Genomic DNA, 12,048 nt, shown 5'->3' with positions numbered 1-12,048 from the left:
GCATTATTGTTGATATGGCATCACTTGTACGATTTTTTTGTGTACGCAAATTGGTATCTTTCTAACTTTTGATCCATATCAGTACGGAGTTCCTCTATCATTTCCAGTGATTTAAAAACAGAGGTCACCGGCCGATAATCATTCTCCTGGGGACAAATCTTTTTGGGTACTGGAATAATAGATTTTTTCCACAGATTTGGTACTGTGAATGTATCTATAGAAAGCTGGAATAGTTCATGCCAGGCTGGTCTGCTTTTAAAAGAAAAGCAGACAGGTTACCAGGGCATGTTGGTTTGGTTGTTTGTATTGTTTTAAACACTTTAGTAACAGTGTGAGGTTCAATTATGATTCTGTCTAAGTTTACATTACATTCTCTAACACTACAGCACCTTTCCTTACATTGTCAGTGTTAAAACGTATGTAGTTATTATTAATATAACTATAGTAATTATTTAGCTCGTTTGCTTTTGAAATTTCGTTGTGGACGAACAGGGGCTTCCTTTTAATGTCCATGTTGGTCATATGTCTGATGGAGTCCCACAGTGACTTTGTGTTGGATTCGAACAGCTCTTGTTCTGCGCGCTCCCTATGCTGCTGCCATGCCGCTCTCATTTGCTGATTGACATCATTTTTTGCAACTCGGACTTCCGCCTTATTTCCAGATTTGAAAGCAGTTTTCTTCCTAATAATACATTCCCTAATACCTTTTTTTGTGATAGATTTTGTTATTAGGATGTCTTTTGACAGTTTTCTGGGGTATGATAGAGTCAATACAAAAAGATATGTAGGTATTGATTGATTCAGTAGCACTGTCAATGTCTGCATCCTTGAAAAAGATACCCCAGTCTGTGCAGAGGAATCATCCCTCCAGGTCCTCCATTTTGTCACTGGACCATACCTTCACGGACTGGGTTACTGGTTTGCTAGACTTAAAAACTGAGCAATATGTGGTGAGGAGCTGGATAACATTATGGTCAGAGTTCTTCAGGGGAGGTCTGGCTCTAGCTGTGCAGGGGTCCTTGCTATTGGCATAGCATTTATTAATGATGTGTTCATTTCTGGTGTTGCATTTAACATTAATGAAAACCAGGTAATGTTTTATTCGAACTGCAGTGGTTAAAATTGCCAAGTATTGGCATGGGAGCATAAGGTTTGTTCTGTAAATGTTGATGGACACAGTCTGTGATTGCCTGAGCTGCTCTGCTGGCATTCCCACTTGGCGGAATATAAACAACACCTACAAACATGTTGGTGAATTCCCTTGGCAGGTAATGTGGCCACAGGATAACACAACAGTTCCAGATCGGGGTTGCATATTTTTCTCTCACTGCAAAGTTAAGGCACCAGCTGTTTTTGAAATAAATACACAACCCTCCTTTCCCGCATGTCTTGCCCAGGTTTGCATCTCAGTCTAACTGTAGTTGTGAAAAACCTCCAATTTTAATAAAGTTGTCTGGCACTTCTTCGCTGAGACAGGTTTCCTTGTAAGCCAGTAGACCAGACTCTCCTACCCCGCTTACTGACCTTCCTGCCTAGACATGAGCCCGGTTCATGATGTTGTCGTAACTCCACAGGCACATTGTGGAGCAGGTCAGGCAACAGTAGCACTCCGCTGTCCCGCAGTCCAAGCAACTCAAACCGACTGTACATTAGAAGGCCTGCTGATAGACCCGGCAGCAGAGCGAATGACTTGGCCAAAACATAATTTGCCATGCTAGTGCTCCCACTTTCCTCAAATTCACTTCACTCATGCTCCACCTGCAGTTCACAACATACGTTATATCCAGCACATTTGCACACTGAGTCCGCCAATACCAGACAAAAAAACTGGGACCTAGCAGAAGCCATGACGAACAAATAATCAAATTGCAGGAAGAGCCCTTCTCCATGTCGCCATTTGATTAGTGCCCAGGGACAGTAAGCCTTTTATTTTAAGATTCTACCTCGCAATAATCCAATATTACTTGAGTAACAGTGAATATTTGTTGTCTCACCTAGAGTTGGAATGAAGCTGGATTAACAGGAGGATAAGTGACGTGGGAGTGAGGTGCGGACTCAAACGCAGAGCACGAGGAGGCAGGCAGGAGCAGGTACACAAGGGCTTATTCACATTTAGTCCAAAGAAAACACAGGGGGCAACAAAACAAGGCAAAATCCAGGAGAGGCAAAAAAAAATTTAAAAAAAAGATCCAAAAACCCCAAAACAGACAGGAACAGGGGGAGAACGACATTGAAAAACAGGGAGACTACACTGGGGAAAACTCACAGGAAAGAACAGGAAAAATGACAAAAACACGCAGGACAGGCAGGCTGACGAACAACACTCCATGCAACAACAAGACCGAACGATCTGACAGAAGTCAAGGGGAGCACAGACATTGAATACGCAAGGTAACTAGAGGCAGGTGACATGAGGGTAGGGAATCAGGTGGCAAACATCAGGTAATCACAGGAGCGGGAAGACACAGGAAGTACAATTAGAGCCAGGACCAGACAAAAAACAGACTTAAAAATAAAACAGAGCAAGCAGACACACAGGGGAACACAAGACAGGACAAATAACACCATACCGGGGAGAAACAAGACTCAAAGACAATGACAAGGGAGGAAACACGAAGAAGGGAAGAAAGATAGAACAAAAAACTAAAACAAAAACAAGACCCTAACAGGATTATTTTTAAGAGTAGCCTGAAAAGACCAAACAGCCTGAAAAATATTTCAAATTTAGCTATACTTGGATATTTATGCCTTTAATTTTAAATCCTACATCAGATTTATTTGATATTACCCGCGTGACACGGATAAACAAGCTGGCTTAACAGGAAGATTCCATTTTAGAGTAGCCAGATAAAGAGTAAAGATGTGGCTTTAATTACCAACCTGATAAAGATTTCAAACGTAGATTTAAATAAAGATTTATGTTTTGAATTTTAAAATCGTACATCAAAATGGGCCAATATTACCTGACTGACACTCTGGATATGCGGTGTGTCACCCAGAGTTGGAATGAAGCTGGCTTAACAGGAGGAGTAATTTAGGAGTAGCCTGAAAAGACCAAAAATACGGCATTAACAGCCTGAAAAAGATTTCAAATATAGCTTTATTTGGACATTTAAGCCTTTATTCCTGTATCAGAATGGTCTTACATTACCTGAGTGAGACACTGGATATGTGTTGTCTCAGCCAGAGTTGGAATGAACCTGGCTTAACAGGAGGATTCCTTTTTAGAGTATCCTGGAAATAGTGAAAATATGGCTTTAATTAACAATATGATAAAGATTTCAAATATAGATTTAATTAGACATTTAAGCTTTTAATTTTAAAATCCTGCATCAAAATTGTCCGATATTACCTGAGTGACACAGTGGATATGTTTTGTCTCACTCAGAGTTGGAATGAAGGTGGCTTAACAGGATTCCTTTTTAGAGTAGCCTGAAAAACAACGCTCCTCAAGTTACATAATCAGTTCACTTATTTTGACTTTGTATGTTTTTGTCAATTTTATAGGATTTGGAGAAAGAACAATTGGTAAAAGAACTTAAAAAAGTGTAAAAAAAAAGAAGAGAAAAATGTCAATAAAACTGATAAAATTTTGAACAAATGTCAAGTAAAGTGACTAAAATGTCAAAAAAGTAACAAAAATGCAAAACAAAGTGACACACGTAAAAAAAAAAGCTTTAAAAATTTGGGGAAGAACCAAAGAAAATGTTAAAAGTTCAGAAAAAGTTGACAACCATTGAAAAGTGACAAAATCATTGGAGGAAAGCCGCAAAAGTGTCAAAAAGATGACCATGACATTGATAAAAGGTTATCTCAGAAAAAACAACCAGGTTTGCGGGAAGACAACCTGAGGGTTAACATTTCTATGTGCATGATTATATTAGACCATGAAGCCAAAAGTAAACGTGCATTCCTCAAACATTTTTTGTATGTCATTCATTTCATTTTTATTGGTAGTATTTACTGTGTCTGTAACACAGATTGCAGTTATGAAGATTTCTGATTTTCAGCTAGATTTATAAAAACAAATCATCAAAAACATATATTTAAGTCAGTATAAAAACTACCAACTGAAATCCTCAAATGAGCAGTTCTGTAAATACTATATTAAGGTATATTATAATCAAACCTTACGGTTATAATGCAGAGCGATAAGACTGAGCTCTTCTGTGAAGAATAAATTGGAAAAAAGATTGTGAAAGTATCTGCGAGAGCGTGCAACTGTAGTAAAAGGTTTTTAAGACAGCCTATAAGGACACATTTTCCTGTTCACTGGTGCAAACAATTGTAGAATAAAATTCATTTTGATATAAAAGCTCAAACATGCTGTCCGTCCATGAAAACGGTCTCTCAGATATCGTTAATGGAGCGGTGCTATATTTTACATCTCGGTGACAGCTTAATCACGGCGCCGTGTCTTTCACTTCTTTGGTTCTGCCTTTGAATAAGAGTCACCTCTCTTCACAAATGGACTGTGTTCAAACCAAGGTTAGATGTATAATGGATCTTCAAGCTGAATGATGTTTCTCTTTTCTTAATTGCTGCAGACGGTCAAGTAAAGTCAATGTGGATATTCAACAGGGCTTGACAAAACAATTCTATACGAAAATAATGCATTTGAATCACTGACATCAAATCATAAAAAAAAAAACTTGGTGGCTTACCGACTCATTTTGCAGGGCTCCTACAGATAGTAAAATTAACAGATCACATCTTGTCTCCTGAGTCTTGTAAACTTTACTGATTGAAAAAGAGATTCTTGTCTCAGCAAACTGACTTTAGATTCTGTGGCTGTAAAATAATTGCTGTAGTTTCAAACTATTAATAGTAAAAGAACAAACACAGATCGTCTTTGTGGCAATGTCTCCAACAAATGTGTAACAATACGATTGCACCACATGGGGGTGCAAAGGCATCATTGTTTCCCAGCAGTGGCAGAGTCTGTGCAGCTACAGTGGGGTGCTCATTCAGTTTCATTTACTTCTGTGATCTGATCCTGACTGTTGAACATAGGCTGATTTGCATCTAAATTAATCTTACAAAATACTGAATCCAACATACAGAACAAGCACACTTTCAGGTTCACACATCCACGCTTTCATACTTTTCTTCAAATGAATAAAGAAAAAGAAAAGACCCTGCCAACAAACGAGCTTTCCTTGTTAAAATTCCTTACCATAGCATTTAATAGAAATCCAATTTTCGGGCAGGACATTTTAATACCTATAAATCCATTGGGCCTTCTAACTGGTATCATAAATGGTGGACAACTAAGGTGAGCATATTGAGTGTTATGGACTTTATTATGCAAAATTCATTGGGGAAGGCTTGCCAATGTCTCTGGAGCCCTTTCTGTCTTTGAGCCTTTATAGTACCAGTGCTGATGTCTGGTTCTCTGCCAGCCGCTCTGCTCAGAGCTCACAGAGGCTCCGGCTGAGTGGAAAAGTCCACCGCTTTAAGTACCTGAGCAGCAGTGGAGAGTTCATAGTCAGAAGCAGCAAGGAATTTATCTTGCGGTGACAATAACTCAAACTGGCTAGTCCACGTTGCATGCCGAGATGGTAGAATAACGTACTGTGGTTTGTTGGCATTTCTTTAAAGAAATCACAATTGTCCTGCTTAGCTAAGCAACAGCTGCAAAATAGCTTTGGGAAGGAACTTGTGTACGTTCAAAGGTTTTAGTCGTGAAGAGAAAACTCAGATTGGGCAGATAGTCTAGCTAGCTGTATGGATTCACTCTGCAGAGATCTGAGGAGCAGGTAACCAGAGTCCCCAGAACATTTAATGTCAGGAAAACAAATTCAAAATTGCAACACAAAGAAAGCGAAGGTAATGAAAATCTGGCCGAAAAAGAGTGAAATTTGCCAGGATTTCCAGCGGCAATGGAGCAATCCCGGAAGTATAATGTTGTAGACTACAAACTGGGTGACTTACTACAAAAGGTAAAACAGAGAAATTGTTGTGGTAGCAGAAGGAGGACCCAAACACAAGGAGCTACAGGCAGGAAGTTCAAAAGGTTTATTGTACAAAAAAGCAAAGCAACAGGGAGCCAGTGAAAAAACAAAAAGCCGAAAAACAAGGGCTATAAACTCACAGGGAAGAATACAACTGGAGATGGTGGGGAACACTGAGCAGGAGAAACCGACAGAACACACTCACAAGACAAAGCCAAAAGGATCTGACGAGGCACAAGCGATTCACAGACATTAAATACACAGGGTAATTAGGTATCAAGAGGCAGGTGAAGAGAGGGCAGGGGAGCAGGTGGAACACATCAGGTAATCACAAGCAGTCAAGCTAGGGGTGAGACAAGACAAAAAACAGACTTCAAAATAAAGCAGGAAACAGAACCTAGAGACACTTTGGGAAACACATGACATGACCAACAGCACAAAACTGGGGAGAAAACTGAGACATAAACATAAGGAGGGCCCAAAAGGGAAAAATTATCCCAAACAAAACCCCAAACCACAACAGAAACAACATATCACATCTGGCCTCTTGGGTTTTATAAACTTTAGTGATTGTAAAAGAGATTCCCTGTCTCAACAAACTGAATATAGATTCTGTGGCTGTAAAATATATGCTATAGTGTCATACCAGTAATAAGAAAGTACAAGCAGTGATGAGGTATATATGAGACAGCCAAAATGTTGTCTAGCGGAAAAGATTGAATTCAGTAATGAAAAATCATTACTACAGTCTCTGCAACAATCTGCCGCTCATTTAAGTCATCTGTCCTTTGCTGTTCTGTTACAGGATATTACAGTTGCATGTTTTACTTTACACCACAAACATGTACAGACACTACAGTGAAGTATTCTGATTCTTTACCCCAGTGAAAATTCTCACACAACAGTATATAAATACTCCATTACAGGTATGAGTCATATATTCAAAATGTTCAAGAAGCATGTTTTATACGTTCCACAGACACTTTGGTCCACATGACGTAAGTGTCTTCATCCGCACATGTTCACAGGTTACACCCTTAAGGCAGTGACACACCACCCAATAATCGGTTGTTGGACAGTCTGGCGAGGTCCGGATTGGTCCGGATTGGTCCGGATTGGTGGAGTTTAAACCCAGAAAAGAGGAGGGGGATGAGCGTGACTAAAGTCTCTCAAAATTTCTTTTAAATGGACCTTTGTCGATCTGAAATGAAGATAGATTCTGCAACTGCATGGCCTATTTCTCCCTTAAAATGTTTTCAGACAGACAGAAAGTTAAATAAATGGACCTACAGATCCCGATGTTCTGGACAGAGACCAGTGAAGTCTCTCAGAACTCTTTTCCGATGATGGCTGAGCAGTAAAGCTCAACTGAACTTGAAGACGTAGATGTGACGTGAGTAACCTGTCTGAAAGTTGTAATTCTTCTGGCAGCTGTGCCAAGAGAAATCTCAATCATTCCCAATCAGCAGAGATGGAAAGGTAGGTATGTGTTAGGAGATAACATTGACACAGGCTAATTATGGCTAACTAGAATGCTAGTTAACATTAGTAATTTCACCTAAACAGCTAATATAAGTCCAAACTGTCTGCGAGCTTACCTTCTACTATACGGTGATTCCTCTACTGTGCGACAGTAAGTCACATGGTTATGATACAACATTTGCTTATCTTCACAAAAACGTCTTCTACGGAGCCATAACGTGAGGGACAAGGTAATGGAGCCTTTTTATACATTGTTATGTTTCTTTAGAAATGAACAACAGACAAAAAGAGTCTTTAAATGCTACAGATGTAAAGTTATTTACTGTAAAAGTGGTGCCAAAACGAATGGGAGTCAATGGAATGCTAATAGCGGGTGATGGCTTTGTTGCATCAAAATGGCACCATGGAAGCTACGCTTAGAGAGGAGAGGCTAACCCCCTTGGAATATCCATAGAAACCAGACCCATGTGACACGTTCCTCAAATCAATTTTCACTTTTGGGTGACAATAAATAATAGCGCCTTCTACTGTTATGGAGAGTATTACGTCACGTTGCTATGGTGTGTTCCGAGGCATTTTTTGACCAACTTGGGGAGACTGATCAGTCCAACTGCCTTTTCTACCACGGGTTGGCCGTCTGGCTGGTGTTTCAGGGGGATTACCCTAACCCTGTCTTCACCCTCTGTCTGAAACATTTTGTTTTAGCACATGTCTCCTTGTCTCCTGTCTCCCTGGACAGGTCTTAAAATTGTCTACCTAAAAAACAACAATAAGAAGATTTTATGTACATTACATAATCTTCAATAACAACGCATCATATTTTTCCACATGCTCATAGGTGTTTTTATGTTTTGTACGTAATATTTAAAACTGCATAGAAACATAGTGGAGTAATAGAAGTTACATAAGTAAGAGTACAATAGAATACAGTATATGTAATATAATACTTCGTGAAAAGTTTTATACTTTCTTTCTTTCTTTCTTTCTTTCTTTCTTTCTTTCTTTCTTTCTTTCTTTCTTTCAACACCTCTAAACTGCTAAGGGCACAATAAACTCCACACTCCTAACACATTAGGATGAAAGGCCTTTCCTCTCCATGAGAGGACTAAAAAGAGTTAAATAGGTGACTCTGTAGGGGCGGGGGGTGTATGGTGTTGGAGGGGGAGGAAAAGAGGACGGGAAGCAGGAAGAGATGGGGGTTTTGAGGGGGGGTTGATACTTCTCTGGAAAATGTATTGGTCTAGTTGGAAAAACAGGTCCAAAAAAAACAAAAAGAGAAGAGCAGAAACATTTAGGGGTGAGGGGAACCGGAGATTTGGCCTGTGGATGAACCCATTGGGGACTTTGCTTGGTGGGGTCATTCCAAGTTCAGGTCTTTCCCTTGCTGACTCTGCGAGAGCGGAGGAGCTGTCCATGGCTAAAGGGGCCTGCTCTTGACGGCCTCCAGCCCCTGCTGGGAGCCCCCCAGGGGCCCTGTAACACAAGCCCATTTCCAGCAGGAGTTCTGTGGGCTGTGTAGGGAACGAGGGCATGCCCTTGGTAAAGGCAAGTCATTCTGGAGTTTGGAGGGGGAGCAGAGCCACATTCACTGATAAATATTTTCCTGACTGTCAGATAAAGGTTAGTTTTTAAAGCTCTCATCCCTATGTGTCTTCTTAAAGGCTCATGTTACTATTCTCACTGTACACAGAAACAGCCCTGCAATGTGAAAACGAGACTTAGAGAAAACACGCTTGTCAATGAAAATGAAATCAAGTAACATAAGGGGAAATTGAAAGTGGTTTGTGTAGTGCATAACTGTACCCTAAAAAGCTCTCTATTCTCTATTCAGCCCTTCTTGTCTTCAGAAATGACTGTTCACGAGTGAACTTTAAATAACACAAGTACCAGGTGGCTCTACTATCCGTGCAGATGGAGCAGAGGCTTTTGAAAAAGATAAATGAGAGACAATCTATCATTTGGCACTCACAGACCAAACAGCAAGTCAGGGGTGGCCAACTAATCAGGCAGTTTGCACAGGCAGCACAGCATGGGTCCTTTGAGTGGATAAGTGGTCCCTCCCATAATGTCAAGAGTAAAGCCTATACCAGGGGTTTGGGAGAGGTTGGAAGAGAGTTAATGAGATGACTGGTGGGGTGATCAGCAAGGAGAGGTTTGAAGACCTATGACATGGCACAAGACACACATTGATAGAGACGGAATACTTTCTAGATTTATGAAGTGCTTGTTTATTGCAGATCACACTAGGTGGCCGCAAGGACAAACACACGTCAGACCACAATTTGACAGAAACAGTTAGCCTGGTTTTACTCTGTGCACTGGTATTTTATTTTTAAACAGTTTTCAATGACCTATTATCTCCACTTCTCTCACTGTACAATGGCCATTTCAGACAACAAGCATGGTATAGTAAGCCCATGGTTAGCATGTGCACACTACTAAAAAACACACTGGATCATAGGGCTGTGCAATTAGATAGATAGATAGATAGATAGATAGATAGATAGATAGATAGATAGATAGATAGATAGATAGACGGATAGATAGACGGATTGATATTTTCCCAAAGGAAATTTTAGGCATCCAGTAGCAAGAAAACCATAACACAACAAAAACATATAGACACATATGTCATTTATACATAAGAATATCACACATACATAAGAATAAAACTAAAAATCACTCACAAAACACTTTTGCCCTTTCCATTTGCATATGCTTTTTTATTTAATTAATTTTAAGGGAATGCTAATAGTTCAATGGGAAAAGTATTTAGGGAGATTTCACAGTTAAAGGTGTTGATTTGTTGTGTTTTTTAGTTAATAAAATGTTCAGTAAATATTGACCAAAATAATTGGGATCATGATTTCTTCAGTAATCAAGCAGCCCTACTGGATTATCACATTTCCTGGGCGACAAGAACAAAATCAATAAGGGCTATGTTGAAATTCCCCATGAGTCATTTACTGAGGAAAGAACACTGTAATGCTATCCAGAGCAGTTTAAGTCAACATCACGACTTCTGTTCTTTGGATATCTGCAATCCATACAGTGTGTGATAGTATTCCTATTTTTCACTTAATTCAATTCAATTACATTTTATTTATATAGCGCAAAATCACAACACAACAACTCTGTGATTTTATTTACAGAAACCCAATAGTTCCCACCAAGAGCAAGCACTAGGCAACAGAAGCTAGGAAAATCTTCTTTTTGCGAAGCAGAAACCTCAAGCAGAACCATGGCTCCAGGTAGGTGGGCATCTGCCTTGACCGTTTTGAGGTGAGAGAAATAGACAGACAGAGAAAGAGAGAGACATGGAGAATTGTAGCAGAGGCTGTCGAGCAGAAACATGGAGGCAGCAGGTGACTCCAACCACAGATCCAGACCCCACAGCTCCAAAGCCAGAAACACCTGCAGGAAGCATCAGGAGGAGAGAGGAGAGGGGTGGGAAAGCACAATAATCTCTGAAAGGGAAGAAGTTGAGTTAGTAACATGCATTATGGTGTGTGCTGGGTGTTGTCTGTCTACGTGAAGCGGCTCAAGGTGTGTGTGCTGCCCTACCACTTTGCGTGCAACCAGGTTAGCTGCTAACGATCTGGTCTGGTCTGTTGCCAAGTAGTGGCGCTCGTTCTTCTGCTCGAGGAGCGTGTGTTGGGTAATTCTACTGCTTGTACTACTTTTCAAGTATGGGTGCTGGCAAACTAACACAACTGCAACAAGAGTCAGTTGATGCCAGCGGCCCATTGCAGCCCCACACCCAGTATCTCAGAGCAGTCGTTTTTCACAATTTTGAAACCTAATTTACATAATATACTCTACAATTTATTAAATCATTTCGATTTGGTGGGATGTTTAGTAGGGATGGTCAAATGAAGCTTCGTAAACCACTGTCTTTATTTCCTGAGCTCACTAGATGGCGCTCTCTATTCAAATAAAGAGGTTAAAGGAATGGCAATTAAGTGTGTTTTCAACCCTTTCTTGAACAGAAAGAGTGCCATCAGAAAATAAAGACAGTGGTTCACGAAGCTTCATTTGACCATCACTAATGTGTAACACTCCTGCATTGCCGTGTCAATCTCCACAGCGCTGTAGAGTAAGGTCTCTCTTGAGTAAGGTCTCTCTACAGCACACATACGTTCCAGGATAGGAGAAAACAATGCTTTGCAATCACAAGTATCTTGGGCGATGCTAAGCTAAGGTCTCAGATAGAATTGTTTTTGGTAAACGACTGCACCCTACAAAAGAAAAAGCCATGTACAATATTGAATGACGTTTTCTGTTCACACAATACAGCAATTGGAGCTATTTAAATAAGATGGATACATGGTCACACATGTATCCAGTGTATTTTGTCCACAGCAAGTCTCTCCAAACTGTTGGCGCGTCCACATGATACAAGCCGTCTTTAATTGTGCTTCACCTCTTCCGCACAGTAACTTGAAGCCAAGAAGGGCATGGAGGATTAAAATAACATGATGGACTCTTTAGAAGAGGTCATTATCTTCACTCAAGTTTCTGCCCGGGTAAGTCGCCGGACGACACAATCTCTTGACCATAGTCATACTGAGAAATACTGAGAGAATTTTGTTGAGGTGGAAGTCTAAATTAT

This window comes from Etheostoma cragini, chromosome 4, assembly GCF_013103735.1.
Source record: "Etheostoma cragini isolate CJK2018 chromosome 4, CSU_Ecrag_1.0, whole genome shotgun sequence".
NCBI classification, from domain to species: Eukaryota; Metazoa; Chordata; class Actinopteri; order Perciformes; family Percidae; genus Etheostoma; species Etheostoma cragini.
Note: the sequence above shows the minus strand (reverse complement) of the source record.